Source organism: Triturus cristatus, chromosome 11 (genome assembly GCF_964204655.1).
Source record: "Triturus cristatus chromosome 11, aTriCri1.1, whole genome shotgun sequence".
Classification (NCBI taxonomy): domain Eukaryota; kingdom Metazoa; phylum Chordata; class Amphibia; order Caudata; family Salamandridae; genus Triturus; species Triturus cristatus.
Window position 1 is genome coordinate 27,968,119 of NC_140594.1, and position 26,762 is coordinate 27,994,880.

The window sequence follows — 26,762 nt, forward strand, 5'->3', positions numbered from 1 at the left end:
TACACAGTGCAGGGACTATGGACAACACAACAGAAGAAGATGCACATCAACCTTCTGGAATTGATGGCAATCTTCCTGGCAATGAAAGCATTCAAAGTACACTTGTGCAACAAAGTCGTGTTGATCCGGACGGACAACATGACCGCCATGTACTACATACAGAAGCAGGGACGAACACACTCTCCACAGTTGTCTCATCTGGCTCAGAGCATGTGGAAGTGGGCCATTCAGAGGACCATGTTCCTCATGGCAGAACACCTCCCCGGCAAGGACAACCAGATGGCGGATCTGCTCAGCAGACAGCCACCAGATGCACGAGTGGGAGTTACACCCATCAGTACTCCAGCCGTACTTCCAGCAGTGGGGTCACCCAGACATAGACTTATTCGCCACAAGCGAAAACGCAAAATGCCAAAGCTTTGCCGCCAGGTTCCCATATCCGCAGTCGCAGGGCAATGCGATATGGATGAACTGGTCCGGCAGATTTGCGTACGCTTTTCCCCCAGCACCGCTGATACCGCTGGTGGCACGCAAACTCAGACAACACTCACTAACACTCATCCTGGTTGCTCCAACGTGGGCACGCCAGCCATGGTACACCACCTTTCTCGAACTTTCCGTGGTGCCACATCAAAGGCTGCGGATCAAACCCGCGCATTTGACGCAGAACCATGGAGAGATGCAGCACCCAGATCCGCAACAGCTGAACCTGGCAATCTGGATCCTGAAGTCCTAGAGTTTGGCTACCTAAACCTGCCACCTGACTGTATGGACATCATTAAGGAGGCCAGGAGACCCACTACCAGAGCTTGCTATGCAGCCAAATGGTAAAGGTTCGTCATTTATTGCAATAATAATGACATTAACCCGCTAGACGCATCCATCCAAAACATAATTTGTTACCTCTTACACCTATACCGATGCAATCTGGCGTACACCTCTATACGTGTCCATTTGACCGCAATATCAGCCTATCTGCAGACCAGGCAGCACCTCTCTCTATTCAGAGTGCCTGCCATCAAAGCATTCTTGGAAGGACTCAAACGAGTCATTCCACCAAGCCACCCACCGGCTCCAATGTGGAACCTCAACTTGGTCCTCACACGCCTGATGGGTCCACCCTTTGAACCTCTACACTCATGCGAGATTCAATTCCTTACCTGGAAAGTAGCTTTCCTAGTAGCGATCACTTCTTTAAGAAGAGTTAGTGAACTCCAGGCACTAACCGTTCAATAGCCATTTATACAGGTTCACGCCAACAGGGTCGTACTACGTACCAACCCCAAATTCATGCCCAAGGTGATATCGCAGTTCCACATGAATCAAACTATTGAACTGCCTGTTTTCTTTCAAAACCCACAGACTGTCGCAGAAAGAGCACTCCATACACTAGATGTAAAGAGGGCCCTCATGTACTATATAGACAGGACTAAAGTCTTTAGGAAAACAAAACAACTTTTCGTTGCCTTTGCCCCACACCACAAAGGTAACGCTATCTCCAAAGCAGGCATAGCCAGGTGGATCGTTAAATGTATTCAAATTTGCTATCAAAAGGCAAAACGCACATTAACGATTCCCCCACGAGCCCACTCAACACGTAAGTTAGGGGCCTCCATGGCTTTCCTAGGAAACATTCCTTTGCATGATATATGTAGAGCAGCCACCTGGTCCACTACACATACATTTACCAAACACTATTGTGTAGATGTGCAATCAAAACAGCAGGCAGCTGTAGGACAGGCTGTTCTCAAAACTCTTTTTCAGACCGCTGCAGCTGGCACTGGTGGCCGCCGCTAATAGAGGGCACTGCTATGTATTCTATGCACAGATATGAATTCAGCAGCCCACATGCCTCGAACTGAATATGCTACTTACCAGTATGCATCTGTTCTTGGCATGTAGGGCTGCTGACATTCATATCGCCCACCCTCCTCCCCGGCGCCTGTAGCAGCTGCAGCTCTCAGAATTACTGTATAGCATGGTCATCACTTTCTGTATCTACTCCATCACTGCCACAATGGCGAAAAACAATCTGAGGATGGAGAGGATGCCCATGCGCACTGTAGTCCAGGGGAGGAGTCACCTATCCCAGGATACTTCGAAGAATCTTCCAGGACAACAACGTGCAAACATCCGGACCCAACACTAGGCGGCGATCTATGCACAGATATGAATATCAGCAGCCCTACATGCCAAGAACAGATGCATACTGGTAAGTAGCATAATCAATCCTATTCTCCAGTATTGTATCTTTTATAGATGCTCATGTTTGAATCTTCCCAGCCATCATAGTGGGAGCCCCACGGTAACAGTAAAATAGCAGTATAAAAGCTAAAAGGACAATCTCCCTTGAGAATCTATCGTATTTGTTAACCAATTAGCGTAATTAAAGAGCATCTAAACTCTAGCCAGGCTAATCACATTGCGGACCCTTGAGTATCCATCCCCTGCAGGCCCACCGTATCTCAGATTTCTTTCCTCATGTCGTGTTAGGGAGTCTCCTTGAGCTCTGCTCAGTCAGTGTTTCTACATTGAACTTTTCAACTTTCAGCTAGCATTTCCTTTTCCTCAACCTTCTCTTCAACTGAGGTGCTGCCAGAAAGTTAGTTTACTACTTTATTTCTGTATTGACTACAGAATGTCAGTCTAAAAAAGGGCTGTTTACACCCTGCAAGACTTAAGAGGCCTCATACCTCCTCTAAGAAAAGGAAGGAAGAACATCATTATTTTGGTCCGAGATCCTAAGAAACAAAGCTCTCCGAGCAAGGAGTGTTCGGTGGAAAAAAGGGCGAAACCAAAGCAACCTGGCTAATACGAGGCCCAAAAAATATATGGTTCTGCTCCTCCTGGGCCACATACTCCCTCTCAATAAATCCGCCCATCTGGCTGGTTGACGAGGCGTTCTTCGCCTACGACTGTCGAAAAGAAGACTCCCGTCGGTTTCGTCAGCGGCACTGACACCGTCAACTGTCAAGACGACGCGGTCTTGTCGACGGTTCAGTTGGGTGCTGTGCTGTCGACAAGCGTTTCCGCCCCGTCGACTGATATTTCCACACCGTCGGTGCAGTCTCTGGTGACGATCCCGTTGACGAGGAAAATGGACATGCCAGTCTCCAAATCATTATTACAAGACTTTACCAAGATACCTCTTCTGCCTCCTACTCACCTCCTGGATTTTCAGGAATTTGGGGATGAAGGTCCATTTGGCCCTGCTTCCAACCCCCCTCAACTGAGAGTAACGTGCCAGGAATCTGGAGATCAACCAGATGACCCTTCTGCGTACTTGGAAGGTGATTATTCCTTTTTGGACAGACGCTCAGGTATGCAACACTTGGAACCCTTCCAGGAACATTACCCATACTAAGAGCAGGAAGAAGAGGACCGTCAACAAGATCTCTACGTTAAAGTTCCAATGTCACGGACTTGCGTTTGAAGGTAAATGACTATTATAAGCGGTTCCCTGCGGCCAGTGTGGCCCAGAAGGCAGTTTCTCAGCAGTAGGAGCCTGCCATGACTCCAGGACAGGAAACCCCACTTGCACTGCCAAAACAGAAGTCCTTACCTCACCTGCAGATCTCCACTAGGACGGAGGACAGTGGTGAACATCAATTGGAAGAAGGAGAGATACAAGTGTGTAGGAAGGTGGATATCTGACTATGGTTACCCCCAACTTTTTGCCTAGTGTCTAGCTGGTTTTTCGACTTAGTTGGCCTGAGATCCTGCCATTCAGGGTCTCAGGCTGTCTGCTCTCAATTTAAAATAAACTCCATGTACCCTAGGTACATAACCAATTGGTAAGGATCACCTTATTGGACCCTGTACAGTGTACCCTAAGTACCCAGGGCATAGGTGTACCCTAGGCCTCCCAGGGGCTGCAGCATGTATTATGCCACCCCTGGTCTGGCCTTCCAATCAGACACAACTGGCTGATCACTCAGCTGGGGCAAGGTCGTGTAATCACCCCTTGCTTAGATATAGTATATCTATATCTGAAAGAAACACGTTAGTTAGATTCCTCACCTTAGAATATCCCCAGGCGTCAGACTGGATCCGGAAGATTTTTCGTCAGCAATACCCCTTGCGCGTCGCTAGGCGTCGTCTGCAGCTCCGCATCCGTCGTCGGCGTCGTGCGCCGGAATGACGTCGTCGGAGTACTTAGACGCTGCCCTCGCGCGCTGACGTCAGTTCTTCTTTTTTCCGCGCCAGTAAGCGCAGATCCGGGAGAGCTACCCCTTTAGTCACTTTTTGACTAACTTTTTCGATCCTTTTTGATCTTGTCTCGACTCCGGTGCCGGTAGGATGCCTGGTTTTAAAGCCTTTGCTGACTGTAGCCGCTTGATGTCGGTTACGGACCATCACCGCCGGTGCCTTTACTGCTTGGGCCTCGACCACGACGCGGAGTCGTGTTCCGACTGCAAGGCCCTGACCTCGAAGGCTAGACGGGAGCGGTCCCGTAAGCTGCTCGAGATTCGCCACTCGGCTCCGCGCCCCTCTCGATCCCGGTCCAGCAGGAGGTCCAAGGATCGGTCGCGGAGCAGCAGCCGACGTCATCATCGGTCGTCGGGATCCAAGTCTTCGGGTAAGTCGAAGCATTCCAAGCACTCCAAGAAGTCCAAGAGGCGACACCGCTCTTCGGACTCCCCTCGCCGGTCGCGCGACTCGGCCGAGGGTCAGGGTGGTTCCACCCCCGCGGCTCCGGCAGAGCCGCAGGCGCCGCGCAAGTCCCCATACCCACCGGTCCCTGGGACTGACGCGACGCCGGCGGAAGTCAGTGCCTTCCTGTCGGCCATGAGGAACCTGGCTCTGCCATCGACGCCCGCTGGCGCGCCTTTGGGCCCCGCGGACCCGACTGGGCAACCTTGCCTGCCGGCGGCTCCGGCCTCGACGCCGCAAGCGCCCGAGGGACCCGTTCCCGAGTCTCCGCCGACGCCGGTCGACCTCGTCACGCCTCCTCCGCCGGCGTCGACAGCGGTACCACCTCCGACGCCGACTCCGCTCGGCGTCGATCCCCAGTTCAGCCCCGCTCCGGGCCCGGCGCCGTTACGGCGTCTATGTACGCCGCGTTCGGCGCGTTGCTAGAGACACATTTTGTCTATCGCCCGGCTCCGATCCTTCCTCCTGTATACCAGGAATCGGATGATGGGGGCGAATGGGAGGTATCCGAGGATCCTATGGCCGCTCAGGCTCAACTGTCACAGGACTGGGCAGATGAACTGGGTGAGGCCAGTGGTCTGGATACCTCTCCAGACACTGGATTCATCTCTCCTCCGACTGTGGCTTCGGAGGAGGGTGCTGCTTTCTCTGTGGTGCTGCGCAAGGCGGCCGCAGCACTTGGGCTCGAGCTACCTGCCGTGGCTGTGAGGACTAACGTCCTCACTGAGGTGCTTCAGTCTACAGCAAGCTCCACTGAGGCTCTGCTGCAATTCAATGAGGCCCTCATTGACGTTCTGCAGGGCACCTGGTCCAAGCCCTCCACAGTTCCTCCTGTTGACAGGAACGTCGCCAGGCGCCACCGCCCTGCTCTGGGTGACCCCAGTTTTCTGTCCCAACACCCTACCCCCGAGAGCCTGGTTATCCAGGCCTCTACCTCTCAATCCTCCTTCCCGACCGACCGGGATTCCAAGAGACTGGAACAGTTTGGTAAAAAGCTGTTCTCCTCCCTTAGTTTGGGCCTGCGGTCTTTGAACACCGCCTGTCTCTTGGACCGTTATTCCCACTCTCTGTGGGATACGGTGGAGGACGTGCTGCCCCTGTGTCCGAAGGAGGTCCAGACACGACTTACCCAGGCTCTGGCCGATGGGAGGGATGCAGCGCGGCATGCTATCCACTGTGGGCTTGACACTACGGACTCGCTGGGTAGGGCGATTTCTACCACGGTGGCGCTTAGACGTCACACCTGGCTGCGGTCCACGTCCTTTTCGGGTGATGTCCAGAGCACTCTCATGGACATGCCCTTTGATGGCACTCGCCTTTTTGGTGAGAAAGCGGACAGTGCGCTGAATCGCTTTAAGGACTCCCGGGCTACGGCCAAGTCCTTGGGCATCTCGGCCCCGCGGTCGCAAACTTCCGCTTTTCGCCCCTTTCGTGGCCAAGGAAGGGGTGCCTCCTCACGTACGCCTAGCCACCAGCCGCAGAACCAACCTGCGCGCGGACGTGGTTTCCGCCGAGGCGGTTCTGGAGGACGACGAGGTCAGCCCACATCCACCCCGGCAGCATCCGCCTCAAAGCCTTCCTAGTCCGAGCTTTCAGGCCCATTCGACGCCAGTGGGCGGCAGAGTTCGCCATCACCTGCTCCACTGGCGGTCCATCACATCGGACAGGTGGGTGCTGCAAATCGTCCGAAGGGGCTACTCCCTCCCCTTCGAGACGACCCCTCCAGCCATGCCACCGCAGCACCACCGTATCTCGGGGGATCATTTGAATCTTCTCCACGAGGAAGTTTCGGCCCTCTTGGCCAAGGGGGCCGTCGAGCGCGTTCCGAGCCCAGAAGTAGGTCGTGGTTGTTATTCCCACTACTTTCTGGTTCCCAAGAAGGGCAAGGGGGGGCCTACGCCCTATCTTGGACCTCCGGAACGTCAATGCCTTCCTCCGTAAAGAAAGGTTCAAGATGTTGACTTTGGCTCAGGTTCTAGCTGCCCTAGACCCTGGAGACTGGATGGTAGCGTTGGACTTGCAGGACGCATATTTCCACATCCCCGTCCTGCCGGCCCACCGGCGTTACCTGCGGTTCACGGTGGGCCAATAGCACTTTCAGTTTACCGTGCTCCCCTTCGGCCTCACCAGTGCCCCTCGGGTGTTCACGAAAGTAATGGCGGTGGTCGCAGCTCATCTGTGCAGATCAGGGGTTCCAGTCTTCCCCTATCTCGACGACTGGTTGTTGAAGGTGGGCTCGCCCCAGACAGTCGTCTCCCACCTCCAGACTACGGCGGATCTCCTGCATTTGCTGGGATTTTCCATCAACGTGCCGAAGTCACACTTGAGTCCCTCTCAGAAGCTCCTCTTCATCGGAGCGGTTCTCGATTCGGCGCAGTTCCGGGTCTATCCACCGGAACAGCGGGTCCGGGATATTCAGGCCCTGATTTCCATCTTTCGGCCTCTATCCTGGGTTTCGGTGAGGCTAGTGTTGCGGCTTCTGGGGCTGATGGCCTCCTGCATCCTACTAGTGCATCACGCCAGGCGGCGCCTGCGGGCTCTGCAATGGGACCTGAAGTTTCAGTGGGCCCAGCATCACGGCAACCTGTCCGACCATGTCTTGATCTCGGAGGGCACTGCACGGCAGTTGTAGTGGTGGCTCACGGACCGCGATTGGGTCATGGGCAGAAGCCTCTCCCTTCCCCAACCGGAGCATGTCGTAGTGACGGATGCGTCCCTCCTGGGATGGGGTGGCCATATGGGAGAGGCGGAGATCAGAGGCCTCTGGTCCCCGGCGGAGTCTCGTCTCCACATCAACCTGTTGGAGTTGAGAGCGATCCGACTTGCACTGAAAGCCTTCCTTCCCTCTGTCAGGGACAGTGTCGTGCAGGTGTTCACGGACAACACCACCGCCATGTGGTATTGCAACAAACAGGGCGGGGTAGGGTCGTGGACCCTTTGTCAGGAGGCTCTGCGCCTCTGGACGTGGATGGAACACCAGGGCGTCACCCTAGTGGTTCAACATCTGGCGGGCTCTCTGAACGCCAGAGCAGACGAACTCAGCCGCCGGTGCATGATGGATCACGAATGGCGTCTGAACTCCGAAGTGGCGTAAGGTCTCTTTCAGCAGTGGGGAGAGCCTTGGTTAGATCTATTCGCCACCGAAGAGAACGCGCAATGTCAGCAGTTCTGCGCGTTGGAATTTCCAAGGCGGCACTCGCTCGGCGACGCTTTTCGTCACGAGTGGAGTTGCGGTCTGTTGTACGCCTTTCCGCCTATACCACTTCTGCCCAGAGTGCTGAAGAAGATCAGGCGCGACCGGGCCCAATTCATCTTGGTGGCTCCGGATTGGGCACGAAGGTACTGGTATCCCGAGCTACTCAGTATGTTGACCGATCCTCCGATACGTCTGCCCCTTCGGGAGGATCTTCTGTCGCAGCAGCAGAGGACGGTCCTCCACCCGAACCTGTCCAGCCTCCACCTCCATGCGTGGAGATTGAGCGGCGGCAGTTGATGCCATTTGACTTGCCTCCTGAAGTCTGTGATATAATTCTGGCAGCCAGGCGTCCCTCCACAAAGACTGTATACGCCTGCCGGTGGAACAAATTTGTGGCATGGTGCACAGCAAAGGCTGTGGATCCCCTTTCCGCCCCTCTTTCTGAGGTCCTTTTCTTTCTTCTTTCTTTGGCCCGGCAGGGCTCTGCCCTGGGACGCCTGAAAGGTTATCTTGCTGCCATCTCTGCCTTCTTGCCGCTTCCTGATCAGCCTTCTCTTTTCAAGTCCCCTGTTGTTACACGCTTTCTAAAGGGCATTACTCACACGTTCCCTCCTGTCCCTTTTGTAATGCCTCCGTGGGACTTGAATCTTGTTCTCACATTTCTAATGTGCGCTCCTTTTGAGCCTCTTCATAATTTTCCTCTTCGTCTGCTGACGCTTAAGACTGCTTTTCTGGTAACCATCACCTCGGCTAGACGGGTGAGTGAGCTCCAGGCTTTATCTTCCAAGCCTCCTTTTCTCTCTGTTCATCCGGACAAGGTTGTCCTTCGGCCTCGTCCCTCCTTTCTTCCGAAAGTGGTGACTCCATTTCATCTTGGGCAGTCTGTCACCTTGCCCACCTTCTTTCCGCCTCCGCATCCTTCCAAAGAGGAAGAGAGGCTCCACCGTCTGGACCCAAAACGTGCGCTCTCCTTTTATTTGGACCGCACAAAGCAGTTCCGGGTGGACGACCAACTTTTCGTTGGATACGTGGGTGCTAAGAAGGGAAAAGCTGTGCACAAACGGACCATCTCTCGGTGGGTCGTTTTGTGCATCAAAATTTGTTATTCCTTGGCAAAAAAGGACCCTCCTGTTGGGCTGCGCGCCCATTCTACTCGGGCCACAGCGGCTACTACTGCTTTGGGACGAGGTATCCCTTTGCAGAACATCTGTCAGGCGGCAATGTGGGCTTCGCTACACACGTTTGCCAGGCATTATTGCATTGACAGCCAAGTCCGGAGGGATGGCTTCTTTGGCCGTTCTGTCCTCCAGGATTTTCTGGTGTGATCTTGGTTCGCAGACCCACCACCGGGGATGGTATTGCTTGGGTATCTATTCTAAGGTGAGGAATCTAACTAACGTGTTTCTTTCAGATGAACAAGTTACTTACCTTCGGTAACGATGTATCTGTAAGAAACATTAGTTAGTTAGATTCCTCACCGACCCACCCATCCTCCCCGTTCTGCGAACTGACATCTAGGGTTAAGGTTATCCTTTTCAGGCCCCTAGATTTTATTTTTGGCACCAGTGTCGATCTTTGCATGGCTCTGCGTTCCTGGCGCGGAAGGCTATGCACAAGAACTGACGTCAGCGCGCGAGGGCGGCGTCTAAGTACTCCGTCATTCGGGCGCACGACGACGCCGACGACGGACGCGGAGCCGCAGACGGCGCCTAGCGACGCGCAAGGGGTATTGCTGACGAAAAATCTTCCGGATCCAGTCTGACGCCTGGGGATATTCTAAGGTGAGGAATCTAACTAACTAATGTTTCTTACAGATACATCGTTACCGAAGGTAAGTAACTTGTTCATCTACCTTATATCTAGACACATATGTACCTATCAGCCACTCCTATGGCAGGCCTTAACAATCCTGGAGGCAGAGTGCTTGGTAACATGTGAGATGGTGCTCTAGCATGAGCTGAGCCTGTCTGCAGCTGTCGGAACCATGTCCTTATAGCTGTTCTATGATATAGCCTACCATATACTCTTAAAGTGCCTTATAATCTTAAACGGTTATGGTAACTATGGTTTGGCTTTATCAAAACATGTCGTGTAAGGTGTCTAACACCCCCATAATACCCCCATACCATTTCTGGTGATGAGGATATTATTCCTCCCTTCTAGAGGGAGAGACATGTTAAAATCCTACTTTGCTGTTTAACTCTAACCAAAGCCTCAGCATCACAAAATGGATGCTGCTGCCACAGACACGAGTCTGACCTCCTGCTGCTGGGAGTGATCCCGGCAAGGGAGGCTTGGACAATAGGTTTCCTGCTTGGGGAGGTGCTAGCACCTCCCCAGACAGACTTTAGTGTATTGGGGCAGGGAGGGCTGAAAGGAATGAGACATGCCTGGGGCACACAAGGTGTCGCATGCATAGTCCAGTTCAAACCGGTGCTGGGGCACTCCAGCCCCAGTCCTGGCGCGAAACTGGACAAAGGGAAGAGGGTGTAACCACCCAGGTCCCACCGATAAGGCGTGACCTAGCAGGTAACCCAGCCCCCCAGATTTGGATAAGAGTGGTAGCTGGGCCCCAGGAGATTAGATTGTTCGAGGCATGTGGGCTGCTGAATTCATATCTGTGCATAGATCGCCGCCTAGTGTTGGGTCCGGATGTTTGCACGTTGTTGTCCTGGAAGAGTCTTCGAAGTATCCTTGGATAGGTGACTCCTCCCCTGGACTACAGTGCGCATGGGCATTCTCTCCATCCTCAGATTGTTTTTTTCCGCCATTGGGTTCGGATGTGCTATCTTAGCTCAAGTTAGGAAAATATTTGGTCGAGGCCAAAAGGCCTTTAGTTCGCGTCGGTACTGTTTATCGATCGGGTTTCAATAGAATTTGTTAGTTTACTAACTTTTCAGCACCGACTTCTTTCGCATTTACCTGTCCGTCGACGACTTCGACGATGGAATCCAGGACGCCATTCAAAAGGTGTCCGGTATGCAATGCGAAGTACCCACACATCGACGTCCATCCGGTGTGCAACAAATGCCTTTCACCGGACCACGACGAGTCGACATGCATGGCCTGTGCCGGGTTCCGTTCCAAGAAGACTCTAAGGAACCGAAGAGCGGCGAGACTCGAGGCGCGGCACGCGGCACCGGCCCCAGCAGACATCTTCGACGAGGCCGACGTCGAAGACTTAGAAGCCATACCCTCCAGTCCCGTTTCCGAACACGACCCCGGATCGGACGGGGCCGACGAGTCACTCTTCCACAGAGGTGAAGACGACACCGAGGTAGGAGACGACGAGGAGGCCTTAGGGGCCGAGGAGAGTAGCTCCAATAATGAACAAGGCCTACCTGTTCAAACCGAAGAAACACCAGCGCCACGGCCTTTGGCTCCGGTCGAGGGATCGCCTTCGGGCCTTACCCGAGACCCATCCCGCAGTTCTTCGGCCCCGCCCTCGGGCCCGGCCTCGGACGTTCAGCGGCAGCCATTGCCGCATAAGCCAGCTGGTTTCCCTACCACAAAACCGAAACCGAAAGCTGCTCCGGTTCAAACGAAACCGAAACTGAAAGTGGCCTTGGTCGGATCGAGGCCTTCAACGCCTTCGACGCCAGCGCAACGTGTCGGCACCGACCGCACCAAGAGGGACTTCGGTGCCGAACTGGAATCGGGCGACATAGGAGTCGGCAAAGGAAAAAAGGCCATCGGCACCGAGAATCCTACTCGGCTACCGACGCCAACGACACCGAGGGCAATACCGCCTGCTTCGCCACGCGTCGCTCCCTCGACGACGCCGAAGCCTCACGTACCGAGGACGTCGGTGGTGATCTCCACACCTCGACTCGAAGACCCGCCGGCGCCGAAAAAATCCACGCCCGGCTCTACGAACCTGCCCGGTGCCAAAGCCTCAAAGACGCCCCAAGTGCGGCCTGGTGCGACGCAAAGCACCAAAACCACGGCGGCCCTCAAAGACCCGTCGGGTTCCGGCCCGATAGGAGCTCCAGCACCCTCAACGGGGCCAGCCAACATTACCTTCGGCTTGCCTCCGTCAACAATCCCGAAGATGTTCCAACTCAGGACACGGGTTACCCAGACTCCGGTTCCACCGGACGAGACGTCGCCGTCACGTGTCATCGACGCCGACACTGGCAGGATGATTCTCCACGACCGAAGAATAACTTCGGAACCGCCATTGGAACCTTTCAGGATCCCACTGAAAAGGAAGCTGCCTGTGGACTCAGAACCTCTCCTTTATGAACCGTTCCATTCCTCCTACCAGGATCCACACCGGTTCTCCCCCGCACGCTCCGACACGGATGCATTGGAGGACTACATGGAGGACCAAGCACCCTACCATGTAGACACAGACCCTGATGACCAGCAGGACCCTGATCAATCTTGGGGCGACCCTGCAGACCCCAGTGCACCTCTCGATACACAGGACCCACAACTCTACGGGGCGAAAACATCTCCCACGGAGGATACTGCGGCGTTCAACGCACTTATTGAACGTGCGGCAAATAACCATGGGGTACAGCTTCACTCGGATACCATCGAGGACGACTTTCTAATGGACACCTTTGCATCCTCAGAAAGACATGTGAAAACTTTGCCTATGCTGAAGGGGGTCCTCAAGCCGGCTAAGGACATTTTCAAGGAACCCACCAGGGCACGAGTGATAAACCCCAGGATTGACAAAAAATACAGATCAGCACCTGGGGATCCTACTTACATCAAAGGACAATTACCACTCGACTCCATCGTCGTAGCGAATGCCCGCAAGAGGGCACACTCGCAAACGACAGGTGACGCTCCTCCCCCGGACAAAGAGTCCAAGGTGCTAGAGACCTCTGGCAAGCGAGTTGCTGCCCAGGCTGCCAACATATGGCGCATAGCCAACACTCAAGCGCTCCTCGCTCGCTACGATAGAGCGCACTATGACACATTGGAGCACCTCCTCCAACATCTCCCTGACCACTTCAAAGAAGGTGCGGAAATTCTTATCAGAGAGGGACAGCTACTCACAAATGCTTCCATCAAATGTGCGCTAGATGCTGCAGACACGGCTGCCAGGGCCATAAACACAAGCGTCATGCTGCGACGCCATGCCTGGCTACGAATCTCAGGATTCAAGCCTGAGGTACAAAACAACATACTGAACCAGCCCGTCAACCCCGACTATTTATTCGGCCCGAGGTTGACACCACCCTCAAAGATAAAAAAGGACACGGACACTGCAAAGTCCATGGGCGCTCTCCAAACTCAGTCCTTTCGGAGCGGCTCCTTTCGTCGCCCCGGAAACAAGGGAGCAGGTAGAGGACAGGGGTCACAACAAACGTATAACAAAGGCAATACACAGACCACCTACGATAAAAACACCCGAGGTGGATATCGTGGCTCCAGTACAAAGGGCAGAGGACGTGGCTACGGCAACACCAGGTCCTCCCCCAAGAACAAGCAGTGACGCCCTCTCCCTTCCTCCTGACCACATAACACCTGTCGGGGGAAGACTACAAAGGTTCCTGTCCACGTGGAACTCCATCACCACGGACAGGTGGGTCAAAGATATTATAAAATACGGTTACTGTCTGGAGTTAACCTCCACTCCACCCACAATACCACCAAGAAACCGTCCTATGTCCTCAGAGCACTTAACGCTCTTACAGCAAGAGGTAGAAAGTATGCTTCTAAAAGGCGCTATCGAGGTCGTACCCATCCACGAGCAGGGTACGGGGGTTTACTCCCTCTACTTCTTAATTCCAAAAAAGGACGGGTCGCTCAGGCCTATATTAGACCTGAGACCCCTGAACCAGTACATTCTTTCAGAGCACTTTCACATGCTCACTCTACAGCAAGTCCTTCCGCTTCTCAAGCAGGGAGACTTCCTAGCCTCACTGGACCTCAAGGATGCGTACTTTCACATACCCATCCACCCCTCACACAAAAAATACCTCAGGTTCACTGTTCAGGGGCAGCACTATCAGTTCAAAGTCCTTCCCTTCGGCGTGACAACAGCGCCCAGGGTTTTCACGAAGTGCCTAGCTACGGTGGCAGCACATTTACGGAGGCAGCATATACACGTCTACCCCTACCTAGACGACTGGCTCGTTCAAGCGAAGTCAGCCCAGCAATGTGCAAGCCACATGTCCCGTACCATTCACCTTCTTCACAGTCTGGGATTCTCACTAAATTACCCAAAGTCCCATCTCCAGCCCGCACACGTACAACAGTACCTAGGTGCGACTATAGACACTCTGGCGGCCACAGCTCAGCCAAATTTAGTGAGGATCAACAGCATACAACTGCTGATCTCCAAGTTCAAACCCAATCACTCGCTTCCAGCGCGAGTGTTTATGCAGTTGATAGGCATGATGGCCTCCTGCATCTTCATAGTCCCGCACGCGAGGTTACATATGCGCCCACTTCAGGAGTGCCTAGCACGTCAGTGGAATCAGGCTCAAGGACAGTTGAAAGACCTAGTGTTGGTGAGCGGTCGGGCATACAACTCTCTGCATTGGTGGAATCCACAAAACCTTTGCAAGGGCCGACCGTTCCAAGAGCCTGTCCCACAGATAGTACTGACAGCGGACGCGTCTCTCCAGGGATGGGGAGCTCATGTACTCCACTACACAGTGCAGGGACTATGGACAACACAACAAAAGAAGATGCACATCAACCTTCTGGAACTGATGGCAATCTTCCTAGCCATGAAGGCATTCAAAGTACATCTATGCAACAAGGTCGTGTTGATCCGGACGGACAACATGACCGCAATGTACTACATACAGAAACAGGGAGGAACACACTCTCCACAGTTGTCTCATCTGGCTCAGAGCATGTGGAAGTGGGCCATTCAAAGGAACATGTTCCTCATGGCGGAACACCTCCCTGGCAAGGACAACCAGATGGCGGATCTGCTCAGCAGACACAGCCACCAGATGCACGAGTGGGAGTTACACCCATCAGTACTCCAACCGTACTTCCAGCAGTGGGGTCATCCAGAGATAGACCTATTCGCGACAAGCGAAAACGCAAAATGCCAAAGCTTCGCCGCCAGATTCCCACATCCGCAGTCGCAGGGCAATGCGATATGGATGAACTGGTCCGGCAGATTTGCGTACGCTTTTCCCCCAGCGCCGTTGATACCGCTGGTGGCTCGCAAACTCCGACAACACTCCCTGACACTCGTCCTAGTTGCTCCCACGTGGGCACGCCAGCCGTGGTACACCACCTTCCTCGAACTTTCCGTGGTGCCGCATCAAAGGCTGCGGATCAAACCCGCGCATTTGACGCAGAACCATGGAGAGGTTCAGCACCCAGATCCGCAACCGCTGAACCTGGCGATCTGGCTCCTGAAGTCCTAGAGTTTGGCTATCTCAATCTGCCACCTGACTGTATGGACATCATCAAGGAGGCCAGGAGACCCACTACCAGAGCTTGCTATGCAGCCAAATGGAAAAGGTTCGTCATCTATTGCGGTAATAATGACATCAACCCGCTGGACGCATCCATCCACAACATCATCTGTTACCTCTTACACCTATACCGATGCAATCTGGCGTACACCTCTATACGTGTCCATTTGACTGCAATATCAGCCTATCTGCAAACCAGGCAGCACTTCTCTCTATTCAGAGTGCCTGCCATCAAAGCATTCTTGGAAGGGCTCAAACGAGTCATTCCACCTAGTCACCCACCGGCTCCAATGTGGAACCTCAACTTGGTCCTCACACGCCTGATGGGTCCACCCTTTGAACCTCTACACTCATGCGAGATTCAATTCCTTACCTGGAAAGTAGCCTTCCTGGTAGCGATCACTTCCCTAAGAAGAGTTAGTGAACTCCAGGGACTAACCGTTCAAGAGCCATTTATTCAGGTTCACGCCAACAGGGTCGTACTACGTACTAACCCCAAATTCATGCCCAAGGTAATATCGCAGTTCCACATGAATCAGACTATTGAACTGCCTGTTTTCTTCCAAAACCCACAAACTGTTGCAGAAAGGGCACTACATACACTAGATGTACGGAGGGCCCTCATGTACTACATCGACAGGACTAAACCCTTCAGGAAGACAAAACAACTGTTCGTTGCCTTTGCCCCACACCACAAAGGTAACGCCATCTCCAAAGCAGGGATAGCCAGATGGATAGTTAAGTGTATTCAAATCTGTTATCAAAAGGCAAAACGCACATTAACTATTCCACCACGAGCCCACTCAACACGTAAGTTGGGGGCTTCCATGGCCTTCCTAGGAAATATTCCCCTGCATGATATATGCAGAGCAGCCACATGGTCCACTACACACACATTTACAAAACACTATTGTGTAGATGTGCAGTCAAAACAGCAGGCAGCTGTGGGACAGGCTGTTCTCAAGACACTTTTTCAGACCGCTGCAGCTGGCACGGGTAGCCGCCGCTAATAGAGGGCACTGCTATGTATTCTATGCACAGATATGAATTCAGCAGCCCACATGCCTCGAACTGAATATGCTACTTAACAGTATGCATCTGTTCTTGGCATGTAGGGCTGCTGACATTCATATCGCCCTCCCTCCTCCCCGGCGCCTGTAGCAGCTGCAGCTCTCAGAATTACTGTAAGCATGGTCATCACTTTCTGTATCTACTCCATCACTGCCACAATGGCGAAAAACAATCTGAGGATGGAGAGGATGCCCATGCGCACTGTAGTCCAGGGGAGGAGTCACCTATCCAAGGATACTTCGAAGACTCTTCCAGGACAACAACGTGCAAACATCCGGACCCAACACTAGGCGGCGATCTATGCACAGATATGAATGTCAGCAGCCCTACATGCCAAGAACAGATGCATACTGGTAAGTAGCATATTCAATCCTGAACCTGCAACTTGAACAGAAACTCTGGACCTTCGACATTCGACGCAAGAAGAAGACTGAAGAATCTCCCTTGTGGCCAAGGAGTGGCTACCCTGTGCAAACAGGCACCATCAAGAGACTACCCTTTGCTTTGCTAAAGTTCTATGAGGGACCGACTGCAGAGCCCGACCAGAGCCTTGACTTCCAGACTTCTCCGACCCTGATCCACATCCACAGCCGAGCTGAGATCCGTGGAGGCGACGAGAGACGTGGGACCGGCTACCTGGGAAAAGTGGCGAGTATCTTCCAGTGCAGCTTCTGAGGCACCCTCCAAGTTGTGCACCGGGGATTGAGAAGCCCCAACCCCAAGCACCATCTGCACCGCTGATCAGCCCCCCACACTCCACGAGTCCTGCGTGGGGCCCTTCTGCATTTTCCTGCTTGCCGCGCCTGTCCGGTTGCTTGCCCGTTGGCTTGCGGCCTTTGTGACGACGCATCCAGAAATCTTCACTGCTGGTTTGGCTCCTCCAGACTGGCTCCCGCTTCCTTGCAAAAGAGAAGCACCCCAGACCTTCCTGGTCTGCACCAGAAGCAAGTCCTCCGTTCTTCGTGGGTTCCGCTTGCCAAGGTTTGGTGAGTCCTAGTCCAACTTCGACGCCGCCGACAGCAAGAGCCTTCGTGGGACAGCTCGCCTCCTGGTCCTGGTCGTCCTCGACGTTCCCTGGTCCTCGTGGCTGCAGCGACAAGCTTCACCTTCACCTGCAATCTTCACGACATCGCCTGGTTCCTTCCTGGTTCCACGTGGTCACTGGCTAGTGACCTTGACTCTGTCCCTTCTGCTTGCAGGTCTCCTCTCTTCTTGATCCCAGCCTTGGGGTCCACCGGACACTCTTCACTGACTGCCTGTCAGCAACTTTCCTTCAGGCATCCATAGAAGTCCACGACGAAACCCGACGCAAGTTCACACCTATGCACCCGCAGTCCGTGGGCTAGGTAACTTGGGTACCTCGGTGCTCACAAGGGTAGTGACTGTCCTAGGGTCTAGTTTCCGAGTCTCGACTCTAGCCGCTTCAGAAGTGTCCTTAAACTGTTTATTTCTAAACTGTACTATTTCTATCGACTATACGCATTACGCGTGAGTGTTTCCACTCTGCACCTGAATCCCGTGGGCCTCCCACTTCCTAACTGTTGCTAGTGCAGTGTAGCCACAGCGATTCCCTAGGCCTAGGCCTATTCTATTTCCGTGACAGTGGTCCTTATACCACTTACTTAGTATATGGTTTGCGTGGCCCCTAGGGCCTAACTGTATTACTTACCTGTGTGACTTAATGTATGCTTGAATAAGACTGTGTTGTACTTGCCTCTAATCTCATAAAGAGTGCTGAGGGTTTTGACTAGAATAAATACACTTTATTTTATATATATATATCTGTTGTGGTGTCCTTTCATTTAGTATTCAAGGGATTATATATGGTATCACAGCTGGCTTCACATGCCATTCAGAGTTTAGCCTAAGACTGCTCTTGTCCATGCTACCACTAGGATAGCTGGTCTATAAGGTTGACTTTACAACCAATCACCATAAGGGTTGTGGACTGATATAAGGTGTACACTAGAACTAGTGACATCATACATCAGGCCAACTTCCCACAAAGTGGACACTGATGTCCATGAGTAGTGGATGGATTGTGGCACATGCACTGCCTTCTCCCACGCTGCCAGTAGCTGACTGTCCTCGAGCAGATATTGGCGGCTTCCATGACCCTTTTGAAAGAGCGTTGAAACGCTCTGACCTTCCTATGCCAGTCAAGCAAGCGAATGCTCCTTGTTCGACTTCAAGGCTTCCACACAGCGTTCGGTTAGGGCAATCGCTATCATCGACTTCTTGTGGCAAGAAGGCATTAAGTTAATGAAGAATCCAGCTTCTGTGCCAGCAGTCATTTTAACACTGGATAAAAAGTACAGAGCGCCGGAAGACTCTAAAACGTGTCTTATCGTCCATCCGAAGCCTGATTTGGCAATAATGCAAGTTGCTCAAAGAAGATCTAAGACCCTGATTCCCCATGTACCACCGCGCCAGACAAGGAAGGGCGTAGATTGGACAATATCGGGAAAAGATTTTCCGAGTTGGTGGCTACAGCCATCAGTGCCTCAAATGCTATGGCCATACTTGGGATGTACGATAGGCAGAATTGGTCCGACATTGCTCACTTTCTGGAATTTCTGTCTGAAGACAAGAAAAAAGTAGCAAAGGAGATAATTTCAGAGGGTGAGAGAACCTCATCGGAAGCCATTTATGTGGCTATGGACATTTCTTTTGCTGCCTTTAGGCAGATGCTGCAGAGTTGCGCGGACAGGGTTGGTTGAAAGCGACATTTCCCCGTGAAGTTCAAGCTAAGATGCTGGACATGCCATTTGACGGGAAGAACCTGTTCCGCAAACATGTTGATGAGGCACTTCAGGCTATCAAATTGGACACAGATGCGGTGGAATATTTAGCCAATCTGCAACAGAAAAAGTTATCCTCTTCTTTTTGAGGAAGGGGTCAATTTACATCTCGGCCCCAGCTTCAGCAGCGTTTTAATCCTTATTACCAGCAAGGTTTCCAACCTTATTACTCCGCCCAGTCGTTTAGGCAGACGCCTTCACCGACTTACACCAGGGCTCCAGCTCGAAGACGTCCCATATCTGGAGGGATATCCCATGATGCAGACAGAAGACAGTGAGACTTAACAGGCACCCGCCGCCCAGTCCCACTACATTCGGCTCAAAATTACTCCAAATCTTTTCTTCAGTGGAACTCTTTTTCGTCCGACATGTGTGTGTTAGATGTTTTCAACCACGGTCACACCCTGTCATTTCTAAAACATTTGGATTTTCACCCAGGAAAGACTGCTCACTGCCATCTGGCGCTTCTCAAAAGGGAGATTAAACTCCTTCTCGAGAAGCAGGCAATCGAGATAGTGATGCGCAGTCAACACAACTTGGGCTTCTACACCCACTTTTTATCTGATAAAGAAAAGGTCTGGAAAATGGAGGCAGGTTATGGACCTCAGGTTGTTAAACAAGCTCATCAAAAGTCAGCCATTTCGGATGTTGTTGCTTCAGGAGATTATCCTCCTCTTGGATTCGGGAGATTACATGACCTCTCTGGTTCTTCTGGACGCATGTTTTCATATTCCTATTCATCCAAAGGACCGTTGTTTCCTCAGGTTCCTACTGGTGGGGTGCCTCTACCAGTTCACGGTGCTACCTTTCGGGCTAAAGTCTACACCCAGGGTTTTCACCAAGTGCTTGGCGCCAGTAGCGGCCTATCTCCGGTGCACCGGTCACCAGGTGTTTCCCTACCTGGACGATTGGTTTCAAGGTACAAGAAAGTCCTCAAATGCCTGTCTTCGCCTTTTTTGCTCTCTGGGTCTCAATCTCAACAAAAAGAAGTCTTCACTCCTTCCTTCCAATTCTCTGGTGTTTCTTGAGAGCGAGGTTAGAGACCAACCGCTCAATGGCTTTTCCCACAGAGGAAATAATTTCTTGCCCTGTAAGGATGGTTCAGTCCCTTTCTTCAACAAAGTTTGTCTCTGTGAGGATTTATAAATCAATGTTGGGGATGATGTCATCTTGCATTCCGTTGATTCCTCGCTGTCCCTTGCGGATGAATATCAATCCAATCTACCCATGACGGCTTGGGCAAGTAGTATTAGCAGGTAAATTTGCCTACAAGGGATTTACTAAACTAAACATTTAAATCGATTCATATATTCAATCTTAACAAGCTATCTGTTTGCTTGTAAATAAAGATTTTTCAAAAACCCAATTGCAATTATTTTCACATGGATGAATCTTTTATAGACATAAAGGTCTTAAAAAAGTAATAGAAACACGGGTGTATATATTCAAAAGTTTTATATTGTTACAGAAAAATTTGTAAAAGGTACAAAATCATTACATAACACAATGAAACCACAAGTTGCAGCTGTATGCAGATAAATGTCCTTCCTTGTAACAATTGTGAACATCTTTTCTTGAATGATTAACAATAAAAAGGAAAGATGTGTAATATCGACGTTTCGGTCTAATTAGGCTTTTGTCCACCAGACCATCTTCAGGACCACTAATTATAATGGTTGACCCTTCAAAGTAAATGCAAGAGGACTTTGCAGTATTTCACACAATGACTATTTTTGCCAAGCCAACCAGAATATTTCAGGGCCAACTTAGATTCAGATTCATTTGTACGGAAGCACCAGGATGCATAAAAAGCCTGAAGCTCCAAACGTAGATTCAGAATGAAGTATGGTGATGTACCACCTTATTTAAAAATCGGGCAACCAGAGTGCACAAACCTTAAGGCAACATCCCCAATATGCTATATTTTGCCAGAGAAACGCTCGCTCAAAGCCTGCGGATGAGGCCTCTTCAGGAGCAGCTCGACGCCCAATGGATACAAGCTCGAGGCTCCTTCGAGGACATTATATCCATCACGCCTCGGATGATAAGGGCAATGTCTTGGTGGATATTAAGAAGCAATCTTGCACAAGTCCTTGTTGCAGGGATTCTGCACATATACAGAACTATCTATGTACATCTCCACTCCACTCTATATATGCATATCTCCACAAGCACCCATGTCGCCTTCAACCACACCACTGAACTCCACTGGACCGACCACCACTGCATCCACTTCACATTCAAGAAGGCAACCATGCACCACCACACCCAACAACTACCTCGCCGCTGCTGGGGCAAAATCACAGAGAACCAACTGACCTCCGCCCTCGCACTGGACCCTCCAACCGACCCCACTGACCCCGACACCGCCGCCCGAAACCTCAGACAGTGGATCGAAGACGGCACCAACACTCACCACGCTAAAGAAGCCCTCCATCAACCACTCCAGCAAGAAAGCCTCCTGGTTCACAGAGGAACTCCAGACCTCCAAACACACATGCCGGATGCTAGAGAAAAAATGGCTCCAAGACCGCCGCCATTCGCAGACATCAACTCATCAGAACAACCAGGAGATCCTCCTTCAAAACCCGACTGGACAACAACGCACACGACTGCAAAGAGCTCTTCGGCATCGTCAAGGAACTCTCCAACGCCAACACCAACGACATCCTGCCCTCACAAGAACTGTGCGATTCTGACCACTTTCTTTCACCGCAAGATCAAAGACATCCACGACAGCTTCAACGCACCACCAGCCCCAACCACGACTGATCCCACCTCGAACACCACCTGCACCAACCAGCTGACATCATGGGCCCACGTCCACGTCGAGGAGACACGAAAGATCATGAACTCCATCCACTCCGGATCACCATCAGACCCCTGCCCACACCACGTGTTCAACAAAGCGGACGCTATCATCACACCCCAACTATGAAAGGTCATCAACATCTCTTTCGACTCAGCGACATTCCCGGAAAGCTGGAAGCACGCCAAAATAAACGCCCTCAAAAAGCCCAAGGCGGACCCCAACGACCTCAAGAACTTCCGCCCCATCTCCCTGCTCCCCATCCCAGCGAAGGTCATTGAGAAAATTGCCAACATACAGCTGACCCGCCACCTCGAGGACATCAACATCCTAGACCCGTCGCAATCCAGATCCAGCACAGAGACCGCCCTCATCGACGCCACAGACGACATCCGACGCCTCTTTGAGCAGTAGCAGCAGCCCGAAGTCTACGCACTCTGGGTCAGGTAAGTCGAAGCACAAAAAGAAGTCGAAGAAGCATCGTTGCACTTTGACTTCTTGTTGTCCATTGGCTGACGCGATGATGGATGCGGGTGGTGCCCCTCCCGCGGATCAGCGCGCGGAGATGGTTCGACTTCAGCTTTTCCGGGACCCAGTGCGACCCCTTCCCATCCTTGGAGTTTCTACGAAGCGATGCATGCCATCTTTGGGCAGCCCGACTTCGGCGCGCCTTCGGGCCCTGTCGACTTGGCTGGGTGCCCTGGGCCTTCGGCGGCTTCGGCCTCTGTGCTGCAGAGTCCCCCTGGATCTTTTTTGGCGCCGGTTGACCTTGTTACGCCTCACCTGGCGGCAATTCTACCAGCACCATGTGTGCTATAGGCGTCGGCTGTGTCCCCAGCCGACTCCAACCCCGACCTCCAGCTAGAGGTAGACATGGTGTCGGACCGACGTCGACTGACGCCGGATCCGACGCAAACTGGTACATTTGTGCCCTTTTCTACCCTGGCTCTTTGAGACCAGATTGGCAGTCAGAGGAGAATGAGGAGGACTGGGAGAGGTCTGGAGACAGGACTGGAGAGAGGAACTGGGGGAAGCCAGTGGTTTGGAGACCTCACCAGACCATCGCATGTTGTCTCCTTCTCCCGTGGCTACGGATGAGGGAGCGTCATATGCAGTGGTGTTGCGTAGGGCGGCCGAGGCTCTCACCTCGAGCTACCTGCGGTGGCAGTCAGGACAAACCTCCTGAAAGAGGTGCTACAACTGGCAGCGAGCTCTACTGAGCCCCTCTTGCCGTTTTTATGAAGCCCTGGCAGACATCCTTTTGAGGCACCTGGTCCATGCCCAACACGGGGGCTCCCTTGGATGGGATGATTGCCCGATGCCATTGCCCGGCCACGAACTACTTCACTTTCCTCTCCCAACACCCCACCCTTGAGAGCTTGTTAGTCCAAGCCTCCACGTCGAAGGGCGCCTTCCCTACTGCTCGCCCGGACAGGGAATCCAAAAAGCTGGATCATCTTGGGAAGATGTTTTCTTCCTCACGCTTGGGACTGAGGTCGGTAAAGAGCTCATGTCTATTGGGCCTTTACACCCACTCCGTGTGGGACATGTTTGCGCAAGTGCTGCCTCAGTGGCTGGAGAAGGCCCTGGTTGTGTTCTCTCGAGCAGTTGCTGAAGGGAGAGATGCAACGAAGTTTACCATTCGCTGTGGGCTGTATACTGCCGACGCGGTTGGCAGGACGATTTCCACGTCAGTAGCCATAGGTCAGTTATACATTCCTTACCGCCCCACCCATACTCCTCGTTCTGTGAACTGATTTCTAGCGTTAAGGACTTCCTTTCAGGGCCCTAGTTTTGTGCACTAGTGGTCAGTATCTTGCATGGCTCCGCACTTTTCTGGCGTGGAATGTAGTGTGCAGAAGTGACGTCAGCACGCTAGGGCAGCGTCTATGTAGCTACCGTGATGTCATCCCAGCGACCACGATGACGAATGACCCAGTCGAGCGGCGCCACCTTGCGAAGCATTGGGGTATTGCTGACAAACTTTTCAGATGCCGCCTGATGCCTGGGGGTAATTCTAAGTTAAGGAATCTACAAGTAACCTATGTTTCTTACAGTTTTATCGTTACCGAAGGTAAGTAACTTGTTCATTAAAATACCTGTTATTTTTCTGAAAATGGTCTTGTTTCTTCTTGAATTGTCTCATTTATTGTCTGTGTTCAACAAATGCTTAACACTACCCTCTGAGAAGTGCTTGCCTACACTACCACAAGAGAGCATTTGGGATTATTTATGTATGCTGTGTAAGCCAATGAGGGTTGTACAGACTTTCTACACAGTGTACCTCTTTTTGAAACGTTACTTAAAAAGCCAGCTGTCTACAGCCTACAACATATATTCCCACATATGCCCTTGATTATGCCTTAGTGGGACGTCCACTTGGTCCCCACCTTTCTCATGTTTGCACCATGTGAGCCTCTGCACAGTTGCCCTGTTTGACTATTGACCATCAAATCTGCTCTTTTAGTGGCCGTAACATCGGCCAGAAGTGTTAGAGAACTGCAGGCGCCCACTATGCACCCTCCTTTTTACCCAGACAAACTTGTTCTCCAGACGCATGTCTCCTTCCTTCCGAAGGTTGACACTCCATTCCATGTGATAGAACATCACCCATTTACTTTTCACACACGAGCAACTGGGCAAAATATAAATAAAAGATCTGGACCAAGTACTAAAAGTATGCTGCTTCCTAGGTCCACTCTGGTATCAAAAACATATTGGAATATATGCCTCACTCATGTTATTGTGATGTGTTTCATCATTGGCGCATATCCACACCCTGATAGGGTTGTACCATCAGGGCTTACTCGAACAAAATAATGGGAATTCCTAGATAAAATAGGCCTGTATAAGCAGGAATGCAGAAAGTGAGTGAGAAGTAACAACATACCTACAGGTATGCTCAAAAGGCTACTTTTTTCTGTAGGGTACCTGGGGTTTAAATAGATAAAATAATTGGGTATTTTGTTGAATAAAATGTTTAATTTACCCTAACGCATCAAAGCGAATGTTTCTGCCCACACTGAGTCTATGGTCTGAACCCTTAGGGCTAAATGATGTATTCCTGCCTTGCTACACATGCATGCCATGCACATACATGAGGCCTAAGGCTCTCACCTGTCTTGGCCTTCCGTCCTTGGGGAATACCCTTATTGTGGGTTTTTCATGGGTTATGCATTTCTGAAGCATAGTGTTTTATAGTCACACTTGAGTCAAGTATCGGACACCAGTGGTGCACCTGTATGTTACTGCATCTTAGCCCGCTGCTGAACTTTGGCAGTCTGAGATGCGGTAAAACATAGGTGCACTTCCTTTGCTCCACCTCAACTCTACGAAGAGGAAAGCTCCACTGCCTGTACCCTAAAAGAACATGATCATTGTACCTTGACCACTCGAGTTTTGGGTGGACAATGATCTACTCTTTAGCTGTGTAAGAGCAAAAAAGGTTAAGCTGTATAAAAGAAAACCATCTCGCGCAGGATTTTCCTGTGCCTTAAGATCTGCTATGGCGTTGCCAAAAACAGGCCCCTGAAGGCTTGCAGGCTTAATTGCAGACCCGAGGCTGCGACCACTGCGCTAGCGTGCGGCGTTGCTCTCCAGTTCATATGTCATGATGCGACGTGTGCATAATTGCACACGTTCACAAAACAGTGCTGCCTGGACAGTCGGGTAAGTGATGACGGGCATATTACCCATTTGGTACTGCAGGGCCTTTTTATTTTATCAAGTTTGCACACCCTGCTCGATGGAGATATTGGTTAAGTATCTAGTCAATGGTAAGTAATCTGTCACTAGAAGTCTCTATCAAATTACCTTTGGTTACACCACATGTGATACTCTATCTAGCTTCAGATTCCTTACTGACCCACTCTCTGCAAACCGCTTCATGTGTAAGGCACACAGTTTTCCAGGGCTTTAGTGTTTTTTCACACCAGTGGTCTGTTATCTTCACGGCTCTGCGTTCTGAGTATGAAGAATACGGACGTCAGTGCACCAATTTGGTGCCTATATAGGAATGGCTCACGTCACTTCGGTCACAAACGACTCCGACGTGGAGTTGAACTATGCCACCTACTGGCGCACAGGGGTACTACTCAAATACCTTCTGAATCGAGTCTAATGGCTCCAATTAATTCAAAGGCAAGGAATATGTGGCTTGATAGTCGCTACCATGTAAGGCATCACCAAAGGTAAGCAATTTGGGCTACAATGCTGTTTGATTAGAAGGACGCCCCCCCATTAATTGTTTAATATTTGTTGTCAGTTTTTTCAACAAGAGGATGTACAATTGTGTTTGGGGCTCACTCCATAATATGAACGTTGTACTTATAATAGGTCAAGTGGGGGGGGGGGGGGGCTGCTGATCCATCTGGGTGCTGGGGTTTAGTCGAAGAGGCAGGTATTGAGATTATTCTGAATTAGGGCAGCGACTGGTTTTACCTGAGGTGAAGAGGCCGGGTTTTCCAGGTCTTGGCGGCAAGGTAGAAGAATCTTCCTCCGGTCCTGGTCTTGCAGTTCTTTTGGACGGGGGCCTGGGACTGTTTATTCTGGAATTTGTTAGTTCTGGAATTTATTTATCTTAAAATTATGTGAATTGTTTTGGGTTGTTTAGTTACACACATATTCAAACTGTTTTCTTTTTGACCAAATGTAATGCATATTCCAGATAATTAGCTTTCTGGCCAGTAAATAACTTTGTTTTTTGTAGTTCAGTTGTTATCACTCTGATTCTCTTATTTGCTACTTGCTTTTACTCTCTCCCCTTACGGTTTCTGCAGTTCAAAATTAGTTTTCGTAATTGGTTTTTTAACATAAATTTCCTTTGTTCG

At 51.5% G+C, this 26,762-nt stretch overlaps 1 protein-coding gene across 2 annotated transcripts in view; it reads left to right on the forward strand.

The window, feature by feature from the left end:
• PIWIL1 (piwi like RNA-mediated gene silencing 1) overlaps window positions 1-26,762 on the forward strand; it is a 1,168,338-nt gene that overhangs the window by 599,332 nt on the left and 542,244 nt on the right. The window lies entirely within an intron of this gene.